Consider the following 15946-nt stretch of genomic DNA (forward strand, 5'->3'; position numbering starts at 1 on the left):
ATTGAGCTCGTTTAAAAACACCAAATACCTTCAGCAAGCCAAATCAGGGGTAACCACAGTTAACCCCCATGTTGAAGCATCTTTTGGGGGGTGTCAGGCTAATTTCCCCAAATCTGACAGTAGTTTCCGCTTGTTTAAGTTTCGCCAGGTCCCTTTTTTTGCCTACTTTCAAATTGAATACGGCGATACTCGGGCACGCGCGCGATACTTTTCCGCCTGCAAAACAGGTGAAGTAGACGGAAAGTCCGGGGAGGCGAAAAAGTATCGCGGGTCCACTCTAATAGAATACGGGTCTTAGTCTATATATTGAATACTAAGGGCCTCATTTATCAACAGGTTTTATCATACACAACGAGTGATAAAACTCAGCTCCCAACTGTCATCTGTTTGAAAAATGACAGTTGGGAGCTGATTGGCCAGAGCACCATTATCGTACACAATGAGTTTTATCACTCGTTGTGAATGATAAAACTCATTGATAAATGAGGCCATAATTGTCACATCTTTGGAATAATTATCATGGATACTACTTTTGACTAATGGTTGCATCTGGGAATTTTACTCTGCACATTTGAAAAATAGAGAGGACCATAAACATAAACAACATTACATGATAACTGGACATGTTCACACAGTGGTGTTGTAAATCCTTAGTAAACCATAACAATGTATACTGTAGTATGCATAGAAAGAACAAATAAAAATATTCAGTAGATCGGAATTACAATTTGGAAACATGGTCAAGAAGTAAAACTTCAGAGAATTACAAATAAAAGTATTGTCTGTGCCTGGAAATGAGCACCTGGAAACTCTGCCGTACATTTAAAGTTAATAGCATTTTGTATTTGTAAGATGTGTGTCTGCCTGGTGGGTGGAGCGTTCTGCAGTGACTCAGTGCTATGCCTACTGTATGCACACACACATACCTGAGCCAATACACAAATTGCCTGTACACCTGGACAGGATCTGTGCAGTCGCACACAGGTAAGCGACATTAATGGTAATTCAGCAGCAAAGTTAGGGATAAATGCAGAACAGGCTGGATTTATAAAGGAGAACTTGTTATCAGATGTTGATTTCTGAAACCTATATTTTGGTAATGGAGACTATGATGGCCTGTTTGTCTTCACAATCATTAACATTACATCTGACATGTAAAGAGCACCAATTATATTATTAAAATCATGTTTGGCTTCTGTGGAACACAGACAGGGACATTCTTGATTGCTTATGGCTTTAGGGACCCTCTTCTGTGTATCTGACTGAGGCAATACCTTGTGTGTGTGTGAGTGTGTGATACTGGTAGCATGAGGGATCCCTTTTCCTGTTTATGTGACACGCTAACAGGTGGAAGGCATTTATCAGGGAGGGGGGGATATTGTGTCCTGCATATTTGTAACACATATATACTTTAATTAGTTGTTTTTGATGTAATCAGCTGAGACCCAGGTCTTCAGTGTGCACAACTTAAATTTGCCTAGTCTATCCCTAACCTGTTGTCAGACTTCTCTATCAAAATCATTGAATATATGCTTACTTGTGTGTGATCCTGCTGCTAATGTGTTTGCGTGTGTTCAGGACACAGATGGCAGGCAGAGAGCCTTCATCGAGTCAGTAGCCTAGCGTGAAATAATTTACATCCGCAATCAGTGGTTAGGTCTCTGTTTGTATTATTAATGTTTGCAAGTGATATATTGTACTAGATAAGGTCAATGTTGTCACATGGAGTAATACATCCAAAAGTTAAGGCAGCTGCAAATTCATCTAGTTGTATGTTTTGACTTCACTGTTGCTAGAGGCTCATACCATCCCCAGCTAATATCTCTTGTGTGAACTTAGGCTTCCTGCTTGCTACCGATCACCCAAGCTCAAGTTCATTTTTGAGAGCAGGTTCACACAAGGTTCAACTGATATGTCACTCAGAACTGTGTCTATCCTTGCTGTCACTTGTTTGCATCCTAATCATCTTTTATTTATGAGGAGCTATAAAAGTCCACAGCACTGGACAGTCAATAAAACAAATCACATATAAAAATAGAAGAACATACTAGTTTGACTAAGGAAATGCAATTGTGGGACAAAGGGCATGAAGGGCCCTTTCTTGAAAGTTTATAGTAACTGAGACAGTGATACTTTTGGATACATTTTCAAAATATAATACACACAAATAAGCCTGATTTTCCATGTATTACTATTGCCCTTTTAAAGCTAGCCCTCAAAGCAGTGGCTTTGAAAAAACGATCTTTAACAACTATGGGGTCTATTTACTAAGCAGTGTTAGGAGACAGAGTGAAAAGTGATAAGAAAGTGATAAGGTGCCAGCCAATCAGCTCCCAACTGTCATTTTTCAAACACAGCCTGCGAGATGACAGTTGGGAGCTGATTGGCTGGCACCGTATCACTTTCTTATCACTTTTCACTCTGTCTCCTAACACTGCTTAGTAAATAGACCCCTAAAACCTTTAAACTGTGCACACACTATACAATGTATTGTACAATATATAGTTCCGATGCTATTCGGAATAATATATCGCAGTGTCGTCACAAGGGAGGTGCGGGCCGCACCCGGCTGTCACCCGTCGAGGGGTTACACCAAGGTGCAGGCTCCTTCAGTGACAGGAGCCGGGTGCTGCACTGTAGCATTAAATGCAGCACTCGGCTCCTGTCACAGTGAGGGAGCCGGCACTGCCCTTACCCACACCTCCTGCAACCCCCCCACCCACCCCATTAATAAGTTTAACCACGAGCTGGGTTTGGCTCGCAAGGCCATGCCCCTTTCCCGAGGCCACACCCCATTTTGGCGGCGCGTGACAGCTCCGCGCGCATGGCAACCCTTCCCGCACCGGGTGTCACCGTGGGGAGGGATGCCACTGATATATCGTACACATCCTATAGTGTGTATGCCTGATCCATCATTCACCATATCGTCCTATCTGCTGTTCTGTTCAGCAGATGGGACGATGCAGTGAACAGTGCCATGCAGTTACATGCAGCATGTAATGATACATCGCACCGTTGTACACTGGATCGTGCAGTGTGTACAGCATGAGTGATATATCGTTACATCGCATCGCACTGTTGCTGGGTCGCACCATCATATGGTGTGTGCCCAGCTTTAGCGTGAAGCTTGGGGATGTAGTTATGAGACCGGCGGCTGCGATGCAGCCAGTCTCAATACCGACAGGGGAATCCTGACAAGGGATTTAAGATGGGCGCCAAAAATCCTGACGCCGAAACGCTGAAGGACGCCAGCCCGAACAAGGTAAGTCCGAGGCGCCCTTAGCATTAATCACGGGGGGAGGGTTAGGTTTAGGGAGCATGAGACGCCTATGAGACAGCCTTTTTTGCGTTCACTTCAGGCCACCTGGTTTACCTCACCAATTCTGATACCAGCGGTCCCGTATGCAACAGCACATTTGTACGTACAGTCAGGATAACACATGCATCATTTGGTTTTTATATATATATATATATATATATATATAATGCAACAGCATGGGAGAAAAGTTTTGGTTATGTCCACAATGAGAAAGAGTCTATTCTGGCTGATTTTAAAGGAGCTGCTGACATGGAAGCACAAGGGACTGGAGTGTGGAGGACAGGGCAGAGTGTGAAGAGGTAATATAAATGAGATCCTTTTGCACTGATTGAGGTTAGAGTTTGGACATCCAGGTGGAGATAACAGAGAAGCAGTTGAACACAGGTAATAAAAGAGATTGAGAGATCAGGGGAGAGAGGTAAATTTGGATGTCAGTTCTTTAACTATAGGTCAGGTCCTGTACATGTGAAAATGAATGACGCATTAACGGATCTATCCACATAATACTGACAGACATTGGGTTTTCAGAAATAAATGTCCAAGGCTTTCATTACACCCTATTCAAGGTGAGTATACTACATCATTTTGTAGGACCCAGTATTTGGTACACTGATCTGCACCATGGAGGCTTGTTATATTCCCCCACTGAATATGTGATGATCTGGAGTGAATTAACGACGGCGTTGGCGAGATGTACGTTGCACTCTGCAACCACCATAGGACCCCAGTGAAAATTGTGTCCAATGTTTACTACTCCCTTCTGAAGGTTGAGTGCACATCCGTTTCTTATGAGAAATAAGACATTTTTACGTTGTTACACGATGGGCTAAATGTAATAGAGTGCAGCGGCGCCGGCTCGCACTCTGTTACATTTAGCCCAATATTATTGTTTTTTTTTCACATATCTATGAATAAACGAGAATATTATGAGAAAGTTTTGATTGATTACGAATAAAATTTCTCTCGAGGGACCCTATTAAAAGGGTTCTGCTGTTCCTGGCTGCACACCTAAGGCTATCACTAGATCTTATAGGGAACTTGGCGCCCGTCACACGTACCTATATTCTACAGTAAGAGTGTGTTTGCACAAAAAGCATCCCATGCTAGCCACAAGATAGACTGTTATATTGTTGTTTTAAGTCAGATAACTTGCAGGTGTTCGGCCCCTAGTGCAAAGTATGAACTGATGATGGATTGGTGAATGCTGCTGATTAGCTGAATGGATCTGAATCCCTCCCACTTATGCTAATACTATTGTAATGTTGTTGTGATCTATTCACATTATTATTGTATAGAAGGAATAAATTGTATTCCTATTTCATCATTTAAAGTGTAAGTCGACGGATGTGTTTATTAGATTGAATTTTTTTTTAAACTTTAATTTTATCTTAGTGTAACTTCCTTTGACATGGTTAAGGTGACACTGTTCGGACAATTACTATATTGTACATGAGTTTTGTACTGTATATACCGTATAGCATTTACTACTACCACTGTGAAGCCTCGCCCTCTGGCATTAACCCATACTTACCTACTTTATTTCTCTCTTTTCCGGGAGAAGCAGATGATCACTGTGGATGGGGGAGCAGACTCTTCACATCATTATGCCCCCTAAATGTCCTGGCAACTTCAATAGAAAGTAGGATGTGGGAGGTTTACCCACTCTCTCGGGGGTGACGGAGGACTACCCAAAACTTTGGGAGTCTCTCGTACATTCTGGGAGAGTAGGCAAGTCTAACCAGGTGCATAGACTACTGTTCTCAGGAGTATAGGAAGCACATAGCCACCCATGCCAAATTGAGCACATTGTGCTTATAGGGATGCAATCATAACGTCAACACCACAATGTAAACAGTTATGATGTCAACATTGTAGAAATGTTGACAGACAACATGTCAACATCCTCAGAATGTTGACATGTTCGTAATGTCGAAATGTGAAATGTCGATATTTGGGTTAGGCACTAGGGGGTGGGGAAGAATACTCACCAGAACTGCTGCTCTGTTAGATGTCTGCATCTGAACTGCTGCATATGTGACCGCCATGACCCGAAAGGCACCGCTGCTGCCCGGGAGCAGGTAAGTCACCGCTAGACCACCAGGGACATTCTATCATGATGACATTACAGCCGTGTCTACATGAAGAATGTCGGCCTTATAGACCACACCCTGCATATATGACCAGTTCTGAAAGTTTGTCAGGTTAATGTCACTGGGATGTTATATTAGCAGCACTTCTTTCCTCTAAACCACAGATTCTCAAACTCGGTCCTCAGGACCCCACACAGTGCATGTTTTCCAGGTCTCTTCACAGAATCAAAAGTGAAATAATTGTAACCATCTGCGAATCTTTTAAAATATGTCTCAGTAATGAATACACTTGGCCCAAGGAGTCACGGTGCTGGTATATACAGAAGGCTAAGGCCCAAGGAGTCACAGTGTTTGTATACACAGAGGGCTAAGGCCCAAGGAGTCATGGTGCTTTGAATGTATGCCCAAGGAGTCACGGTGCTGGTATACACAGAGGCATTGGCGGATCCAGGGGGCGATAAGGGCGATCGCCCCCCATACAGAAAGCCCGAGGCCCTGTCCGCTTATACTGTCAGTGTCTGCTGCAAGCTTGCAGCACTAGTGATAACTCACACATTGCTGCTGCCGGCGTTCTGCTGGGCTGCCGGCTCAGCGTAGTCATGTCCCACGGGCCCCCCTCCCAACTCCTACTCAGTGGCGTCACTAGGGGGTGCGGCCCACAACGGGTGTCACAAATCCACGACGTCAGCTGCCTGCACACCCCCTTAACCCCCAGCACTATCGCCGACCCCTACACGCCGCCGCCGGGGCTTAGTCCATTCTCTCACCGCGGCCGGGGTCCAGAGACACACAGGCACAGAGCATCTCTCTGTGCCTGTGTGTGGCTCTGCCTGGATGCCGGCCATGGTGATGTCATCATGCACGCAGCACGCCGACTCCGCTAGTGGTTCTGGGAGGGAGCAGAAGAAGGAGGTGCGCGCCAGCCTGGACATAGTAAAGAGAGGTAAGTAGTACTGCACTGGGGAGGGGGCACAACATAAGGGGCATTACTGGGGGAGTTCTGGGGCCACTGCATAGGGGCACAGCATAAGGGGCACTACCGTCTGGGGCAGTGGTGTAACTAAGGGGGGGTCGAGCAGGGCGTGTTCCCTGGGTGCCGTAGGGCCAGCGGCATGGGGCACCGCCCTAGTTAGGCAGTGTAGCGCCGACCGCAGTGTGTGCGGTCAGCACTACACATTTACACAGGACCGGCGCTAGGCTTCCCTGCGCCGGTCCTGTCCTGCACAGCCGAACCCCTTCCCTCCCCCTGAGTGCTTACCCAATAGCGCCAGGAGGAGGGTGGGAGGCGGGTCAGGCTGTGCTAACACACACATCGCCGCCAGCGCGGCAGCGATGTGTGTGTTTACCAGCAGCCAATGAGAGTCAGACAGACTCTCTTTGGCTGCTGCTGCTGCACACGCATCACCACCGAGCGGCAGCAATGTGTGTGTGAATCAGCAGCCAATGAGAGTCAGACAGACCTCTCATTGACTGCTGCAGCACCCACTGCAAGAGCCGGGCTGGAGCTCACTCATGAGCTCCGTCTTGCGGCTCATGCAGTGGGTAATGGGAGAGACGTCATGACATCTCTCCCATAATGCTGAGCGCACCAGCCCGGGAGGACTGACGTGTGGCGGCGGTGGCGGGAAGAGCGGTATCCGGAGCCGGAGCGTGGATTCAGGTAAGTGTATTTTTTTTTAACGTGTCTGCACTACTGGGGGCACAACGGGGGAGGTGGTGACTACTACTGGTGGCACCATTACTGGGGGGGACCTCTACTGGGGGTGGGGCACTATTGGTGTCTACTACTGGGGGAGGCTACTACTGGGTGCACTTCATCGGGAGGGGGAACCTTTACTGGGGACTACTACTGGGGGGTGGACTACTACTGAAGGCAATAATAGGAAGGACCACTACAGAGGGCACTGTATAAGGGGCACTGGATAGGGGGGATCACTTCTGGGGGTCTGCATAAGGGGGACCACTACAGAGGGCACTGGTTAGGGGGGGACCACTATTGGGGGTACTAAATAGGGAGGACCACTACAGGGGGCACTGGATAGGGGGGGACTACTGCTGGGGGTACTGCATGGGGGGGACTTCTGCTGGGGGCACCACTATATAAGGGGCTTACTGCTAGGGCCACTGCACTGGGGGGACCACTACAGGGGGCACTGGATAAGGGGGATCAACTGCATAAGAGGGGTACCACTACTGAGGGCACTGCATTGTGGGGACTGCTACTGGGGGCACTTCATAGGGGGGACCACTACATGGGGCACTGCATTGGGGGGTACCACTACTGGGGGCACTGAATAAGGGGAACTAATGGGGGGCTGTACAAGGGGGACCACTACTGGGGGTACTGTATAAGGGACACTACTGTGGGCCTGCATAATAGGGACCACAACTGGGGACATTGCATACTGGGGGTACTGTATAAGGGGCACTACTGGGGTTAAGGTGCATATGGATAGGAATGTTCGGAGTGACGATAAAGAGGTGTGTGTCATGTTGACACGCCCCATTTTTAAGTGATTACGCCCATTTTTCACCACGCACGCACAAGGGGGGGCTCCATTTTCAAATTTGCCCTGGGCTCCAAATACCTAGTTATGCCACTGGTCTTGGGGCACTGCATAAGGGGAGCTCCTGGGGGTACTGTGTAAGGGGCACTACTGGGTGTACTGTATAAGGGGCACTGTATAAGGGCATTACTGGGAGCACTTCATTAGGGTGCTACTGGAGGTACTGTATAAGGGACACTACTGGGGGCACAGAATAAGGGGCTATAATACAGGGGGCATTGCATAATGGGCTGTAATACAATGGTCATTGCATAAAGGGGCATCGCACTACTAAAGGGGGAACTGCGTAATGGGCAGTACTACAGGGGGCATTGAATAAGGGGCACTACTACTGTGGGCATTGTATTCTTAAACCGCCCCCCTAAAAGTAAAGTCTGGATCCGCCACTGCACAGAGGGCTAAGGCCCAAGGAGTCACAGTGCTTTTAATTTATACACAGAGGGCTAAGGCCCAAGGAGTCACAGTGCTTTTAATTTATACACAGAGGGCTACAGCCCAAGGAGTCACATGCTTTTAATTTCTACACAGAGGGCTACTGCCCAAGGAGTCATGGTGCTTGTATACACAGAGGGCTAAGGCACAAGGAGTCATGGCAGGGGCATCTTTAGAGAGGAGGGGGCCCGTGTGCATCCCTCATCATGGGCCCCCTCCTCTCGTTCCGGTGGACAGCAGCCGACTGATGCGGCTGGCCGGCCACTGCACAATCAATAGACTCTGGGCAAAGAAATTTTTTTAAACTTTTTTAACTTTTTTTTGTACACACAGCCACTTGTGAGTCTCGACAGACCACTTTAATCCACAGAGTATAGCGCAGCATACATCAGCGTGCAGTGTGCCCCCTATACACAGTCACTTTGCCAGCACAGCCACTTGTAATTCTGGACACAGTCACTTTAATCAGCAGAGTATAGCGCAGCATACATCAGTATGCAGTGTGCCCCCATGCAGTTAACGATACTGGATCAGAACCTCTATACACTCCTTCCTATACCTTCTGATAACCTGCCTATACCTTCTGAGGATGACGCTAATTTGCATACGCAGTTATACAGTAAATAAAGACTTAGACCTGGAATCTGTGGTTCCAAAGCACAAGTATTATTCAAGTAATAGTGCAGACAGTTACACGAAATTGATCCAGACACAATTTAGGTGCAAAAGGAAATATACAGACCCGAGTACAGTATACATATGCAGCGCTTCCGGACCCGAAGATAGGCATCAGCAAGAGACCCCTCGTCATTCAGCATTCAGCACGAAGACTAAAATCCCAGCATTTGAGCACACATATTTATACCCCCCCAGAATAGACAGGACAATAGAGAAGTTTGTTGCTGATGTCATTGGTTCCCAGGGGAGAAGCATCTGTTACAGAGCATTTAACAGGCTGGTTCAAATAGACTCTCCCTGCCTCTAACAGCTGGGGGTCTTTCCCTTCCCACTGCCTGTAACATCCTAACAGTTAATACATTTTGTTGCTTGAAGTCATAACTCGAGAATGCATGATGCGATCTCCCCATCCGATAACACCGGAATACTGTGGAAAGAGTATGCATCAGTACGAAACCAAACACGGCTTGTTTAGCATGTATAAAACCTTAGTTATCATTAGTTTATTTCTCAGCATTTAAACTAACTGAACCAACTTAAATCATATACTTTAAAGCTTATTAAATATTATGTGTGAGTATTCGGGGTTTGATATAAGGACGCTAGTTAACTGGGGACAGATGCGTGCACATTTAGCTACTAAACAGTATTTTCATTCGGGGTCTTAAGCATAATGTGTGTATGTGAAATGGTGAAAGATGCAATCGCATGATGCTACTAATTGTGCATTCGCTACTGGGTGTCATGTTAGCAGCTCAATTGTGCGTAATGTGCATTGTTTATGCATGAGATTCCACACACACATATCATTCCTCACTCACAGTTTCAGACCGCAATGCAAATGTGACCTCCAGCTGTGAAGCTAGGCCATTCTGTCTGGGTGTGAAACTAAAACCTGTTTAGGATTCAGACAAATCCAATTGTGTAGATCAATGCCTGGATTATATAACAATTGCCAACAGGGATTCGCAATTTGTATGTAAAACTCTCACAGTTTCTGGTGCATTGTCTTTTCTATTTACTTTTGCGCATGAGGCTGTTCTCCTAGTTGCCCTTGGTAGATTATCAAAAACATTGCCATCTGTTCTTAGCTCGTGAGTTGCAACTTAAAGTGACGCTGATCGCAAAATGGCGTCTTGCAGATTCTTGTTTCTAAAATGGAGTCTAGCTGCCATTCGCAAGATGGCGTCGCGCACGCTTCAATTTTAAGCTGATCTTGTCTCAGCCAATTATCCAGCTTTGACACAGTCATTTTAGCAGCACAGCCACTTGTGAGTCTCTGCACACAGCCACTTAATCAGCAGAGCAGTGCGGAGCGTGGTAGTGAAATGGCGGCGTGTCCCGGTCTCTGCACCTTATGTAGAGGCGAACTATCGCGAAAATCCGACATCAGGAGGATGACGTTCGGCCTCACAGTGGGATCCGAATCAGATGGGAATACCCGAGCTGCGGATCCCCGCTGTTCGGAGTGGTTTGGATTCCACAGAATCCGAACTGCTAATCCCGAATTGTTATAGGTACAATAAAATTACCAGCCCCAAAACTTAACTTGATCCCGGTCTGTAACATCTTCAGGCTTCCGAGACTTATATTGTTTGTTACATTGCTATTACCTCCATAAATATCTAAAGATTGTTCGGCACTTCAGTGTGGTTGAATCAATGTAAATATGTACCAGTGATCTTTGTTACCTGCCTTGTCTTTGTGCCCTGCAAGTGGAAGGGAGCTGTAGGAGTAACCTGCCCAGAAAACATTCTGCATTTGTGTATAGCCTACTCTTGCTTTTATTAGTAGTATTAAGTACCTGTTTTATTACTGTGTTTGTTGCCAAGTGCAAAAGGCCTGGGAGTATGCTGGAATAATAATATTATTATTATTATTAATAATATAATAATAATATAATTAATGTGCAATGAGATTTATATTTCTTTTATAGGAAGCATCAGGGAACACTGTTTTAGATGACACAAGACTGGTACTGTTTAGGGAAGTCATAGAGTTAATACTTTATTACATATTTACACATCTATGTATTTGCTGGAAGTAGATGTTATAGGGCTATATCCACTTGTGGTCAGATTTTTAAAAAACTCCATGGAGCAGAGTTTCTGCTGCATCATAAGGATTTTCCTATCCAATTGCCGGGGGGAGAAAATTAGCCCCGTTAATTTCAATAGAATTACAACAGTTTTTTTGTTGCAGCCCCCAGGGCCGGTGCAAAAATGGGAAAAACCTTCCTCTGGCTATACCCAGCTGCTCCAAATGCCTCCCTGCCAGCCCCTCCTCTCTGGATATCCATGCTCTTCCCCTCCCCTGTCCTGAGCTCCACCCCAGCAGGTCAGAGCTGTATCTTTTCCGGGCTACAGGAAGGTAGCAGATGATGAGACGTCCAGTGCTGAGCAGGTGGAGGCAGCCACCTGCATCATCCTCATCAATCAGCTGCAATCCTACAAATTCAGGGGCAACCGGGTGAGGTTAGTGAGACAGCGCAGACAGGTTGCACACTGTGCTGGCAGGCAGAGGAGCTGTGAGTGACCCACAACTGATGCTACTAGTCCCACTTGTCCTTCAGTAGTCTGCACCATAAGCATAAGGGCTGTAACTAGGGTGGTGCGGCCGGTGCTGCTACACAGAGCGCAACAGCCATGAGGGCAGAGCCGCTGCTATATATATTAATAACGGTGCGGTGCGCGATGCTCGGCTCTTACACTAAAGTGCACCCTCTCTACCCAGTCCAGCAGCTTCGAGTCCTGACCCTAGGAACTGTGAGAGGAGAGACGCATGACGCATACATATACAGTATACCATGAGGGTGACTATGTAAATTAGGATATAAAGATGCCCTGGGAAGACATATAATTAATACTGACTGTGGGCATGATTCAGCAAGCAACGCACGCTAGCAGACGCACGCACCCGTCCGCTGCGAGAATATGCTAATCAAAGCATACGCACAGAGACCGCAACTCAAGATGCAGACGCCCAGCCCCATATTAAGCTGCCCATCTCCCTTTACTCCCAGCCAGATAGCGTAAACATCAGTAACATCGAGAACTATTTGGACAATAGTGGTTGACCTGACCTGCAGCAGGATTTTGTCCGCTTCCTGTGTACAGCTTATGGTATGGCTGCCTATGCTGCATCACTACCTTAATTATGCACGCCCCTATAATGGTGTCCCAGCGCACAGGCACGCCTGCGATCGCCCGACCACACCCCATCACCACCCACAAATGGCACTTCCTGTCAATCACTTTTCCCTGGGTCTGCGTATTCACTACGCTCGCTTTTGCAGACGCAGTGAGCGGTTTGCGCACTGCGACCCAGAGGCATGCACAGACTGCGACCATCGGCCGATTGCGGTTGTCTGCATCCATGCGTTCCAGAAGTTAACAATGTTAATATGACATGTGACATGGGTGAATGCACCAAAATTTAAATTCATGATAAGTAACCCTCTATCGTGACCCCCAGGGAGGTTTGCACTTCTTTAGTGTAAATTCCAGAAGTCGTAAGGCCCTATATCTATACACCTTAATCTACATACTAACAGAAAGAAATAAAGATTATATTGGGAAGTATTTGTTGTTTGGGCTCCATGGGGTGATCAACATATGCTATGTATGGGTTATCTACACAGGTCTCATAGGCTGTTGGCCACATATAGGTGTTGATTAAATACTATAATTTTCGCCTTAGTATTTGTTGTTTGGGCTCCATGGGGGGGATCAACATAGGCTATCCTCTATAGATTCATTTTCATGTGTATAATATTAGATGGATATCTAGGGGTAAATTTACTAAGATTCGAGATGCCAATCTCGGGTGAGTTTAGGACTGATTTTCAACTCGCAAATTTACTAAAGGCAAAGTCGGGTGAGTTAGAGAGAGATTTGTCTCTTCTCACTAGTAAAACTCGGGTGAGATAGCAATCTTGAATCAAATCACCATTGGGCCAACTCGGAAGTACTTTTCACCTAAAATATACATCTCTCAAATTGGTGAGATGACAGCAAACTCTCTGTCAAAATCACTTTTCCATCTCTCAACCTCCTGAGCTGTGATTTTGGCAGAAACATACACAAATCATTGTGATTTTGTATGTTTCTTGCTGTAAATAGCTAAAATTGGGTTAATTAAAAAAAAAAAAAGGACATAGAGTCCCCCCCAAAAGTATAACCAGCCCCGGACTTGTCAGCCTGTCACGGTACCTAAAATTATGGGGAACAAAACAAGTAGGGCTCCACTGTAATTTAGGAACCAGCACCAGGCTGCAGGGCCAGTCCTGGTTTTAAATATAGGGGGGGGAAAATTACGTAGGGGTCCCCCTATATTTAAAACCAGCACCGGACCCAAAACGACCGGCGTGTAATGCCACAGCCAGAAGACCCTATTACCAGGTCTCCAGGGCCAAAGCATTCTCACCCCAAGTCAGTCAGGCCAAGCCGGGGATCTCAGGGGAGATGGGGCCTCCCGAAAAAAGGGGTCCCCCCTCTCCCGAAACCCCAGGCTTGGTCTGAAGCCCGGGGCTCTTCCCCGCACCCCTGGGCTGTGGGTAATAAAGTGTTAAATTGAAGTAAACTATTATATTTTACAGTGGAACTACGGGTGCCAGCATGCCTGCCCTTTGGCACTTGTGGAACTACAAGTGCCAGCAGGCTGCGGACACCCATACCTCCACTGTAAAATAAATAGTTAAATAAAGACATAACACACACACCTTAGATAGTACAAGTTTAATACACACATACCTCAATCACACATACTTACCTGTACCAGCCGGTCGGTCCACTTGTCCCAAGTAGAAATCCGTGTGCATGGCCCTGCAAAAAAGATCCTATACTCACCTGCATCCTGGCGCTGCTCTCCGTAGCATCCACGATCTTGTTAAAACAAAAAAATGACTAACCTGAACCAAGCTGATCAGATGTAAGTATATGCTGGTACATATACTTACACCTCGCGATAGGTTCTCCTGGTTGTGGCATTACTCCCAAGGCTGGTTGAGCTTTTGGGGAGAGACCCTACGTAATTTTTTCTTAAATAATTTAACCTGTTTTTAGAGGTAAAAGATGCAAGCAGCTTACACATATCTCACTGATATGTGCAGGCTGCCTGCTTGGGAGAGTTAGACAGAGAGAAAACTCTGCAATCTCGGGTGAGTAACCAGCTTCACCATCAGCCAACTCAATTTGCCTCAAATTGCCTGTTGGTATATTTGTGAGAAGCATGGTGGTGGCAGCAATTTTCTTGGGGGGGGGCACCGATGCTGTTTCTCGCACAGGGCAACAAAATGTCTAGTTACAGCTCTGATAAGCGTCACTACTAACTTTGTGCAGCAGACTCCTGTCAGCATAGTTATACAAAGTTTTCTTGCAGTACAGGGTGTTAGATTTTTATTTCCTAAATTATCCATGGCTTTTTGCTGTAAAAATTACAACAACCATTATTTTTAAAATTGGATAGCGTGAGTATTGGGAGCGCACATGCCCGCGTTAATGAAAAAATGGTCGCTATAGCTGTGGTAATTTTTACTACAAGAATCGCGCACCTAATTGGATATGCCTCAAAGTTATTATAGGAGCTGAACAGTTTGTATGTCAGTGATGCAGAATGGACTTTTAAAAAAATATAGCAGCATTCAATGAGAGGCTTAAGTAGGATGTTCTGATTTGACATTGTAATGGCGAGGCAGTACCACTATCTCCATTGTTCTGCATTATCTCTAGATTCCTTTGGAGTAATTCATCAGATTGAATTCTGATACTATAAGAATATAGGTGGGAGAAAGGGATTATAAAATCATTATTTGCAGATGAAGTATTGCTCTAACGTCTTTTTAACCTTACTCTACTTCTAAATGTATTTCACAGCTTTTATTTCATATGTGCAATTATCAGGCTATAACATTAACTATACTAAAACAGACGTTCTACCCATCCCTATATTGAATTGTGATAAACAACATGTAGCCCAAAACTGTAAATTTAATTGGAAATACAAATATATATTATACAGTGACAAGAACACTGTAATAGTGTTTGAGGGGATGTATGTTTGTCCCAGGCTTCTGACCTGCAAGTTTTAAAAACCCTAGGAAAATGTTTATTGTTGTTTAAAAAGCTTGCTGAGCGCTTTTAGGGCTTTGGAAAAGCTGGTTAAGGGTTCCTGGGGTTATTGATGGAGAGTGAATGTGGGCACTGTCCATTAGGCCCATTTTGGGTCTTTAGGGCCTCTAGCCTAAAGCTGGCCACACACTAGACCAACTTACATCCAACCAGCCAACTTGTTGATTGTTTGGAATGAAAATCTGGTAACGTATGGGAGTAAATAATGATCAGCAATTTGCTCCTAAATGCCAGAAAACAGATGAAAATGGTAATTCAAACAAGTTTGTTAAATGTTTGATCTAAACTATTTGTTCAAACAACAGTTTTGGTCCATTTTCCACTGTTTGGGAGCAAATTGCTGATTGTATTCCTTACCAGATTTTAATTCCAACCAATCAACTAGTTGGCTGGTTGGACAGATAATCTTTAGATGTGTGGCCAGCTTTAGAGTAGGCGGATTACTACTTGCACCTGTATTTAGTATGTGGAAAAGCTGTCAGGCTGGACATCCACTCTCTCACTGCCTGGGGAAAGGGACTGCAGAGTCTCTGTGAGAGAAAACTTGCTATTTGGTACAAGTGAGCTTTACTTGCTGAAACTCCCAATGCTTTTTCAGTTGATAGTCGGGAAAAGATTTATGTTTAGTTAGTACCGGACAGGCAAGGTGTTTATTTTGAAGTTTGGTTTTATTTTTCAGCTTAATAAAACTGCCTGAGGTCAGTTGTACCTGAAACCTTGTACTTGTGTGTT

General features: G+C 45.5%; 1 protein-coding gene across 2 annotated transcripts in view; it reads left to right on the plus strand.

The window, feature by feature from the left end:
* The first annotated feature begins 925 nt into the window (after positions 1-925).
* The window catches only part of SYTL1 (synaptotagmin like 1), a 66676-nt gene continuing 51655 nt past the window's right edge, over positions 926-15946 (plus strand). Inside the window, exon 1 of one of the 2 annotated variants that reach the window (XM_088442182.1) lies at positions 926-984. The gene's annotated coding sequence lies outside the window, so the exon portion shown is untranslated. Of the gene's footprint in view, positions 985-15735; positions 15769-15946 lie in introns of those variants that run through there. The other variant, XM_088442183.1, reaches the window with a different exon arrangement.

Source organism: Taudactylus pleione, unplaced genomic scaffold, assembly GCF_031769625.1.
Source record: "Taudactylus pleione unplaced genomic scaffold, aTauple2 ptg000305l, whole genome shotgun sequence".
Classification (NCBI taxonomy): Eukaryota; Metazoa; Chordata; class Amphibia; order Anura; family Myobatrachidae; genus Taudactylus; species Taudactylus pleione.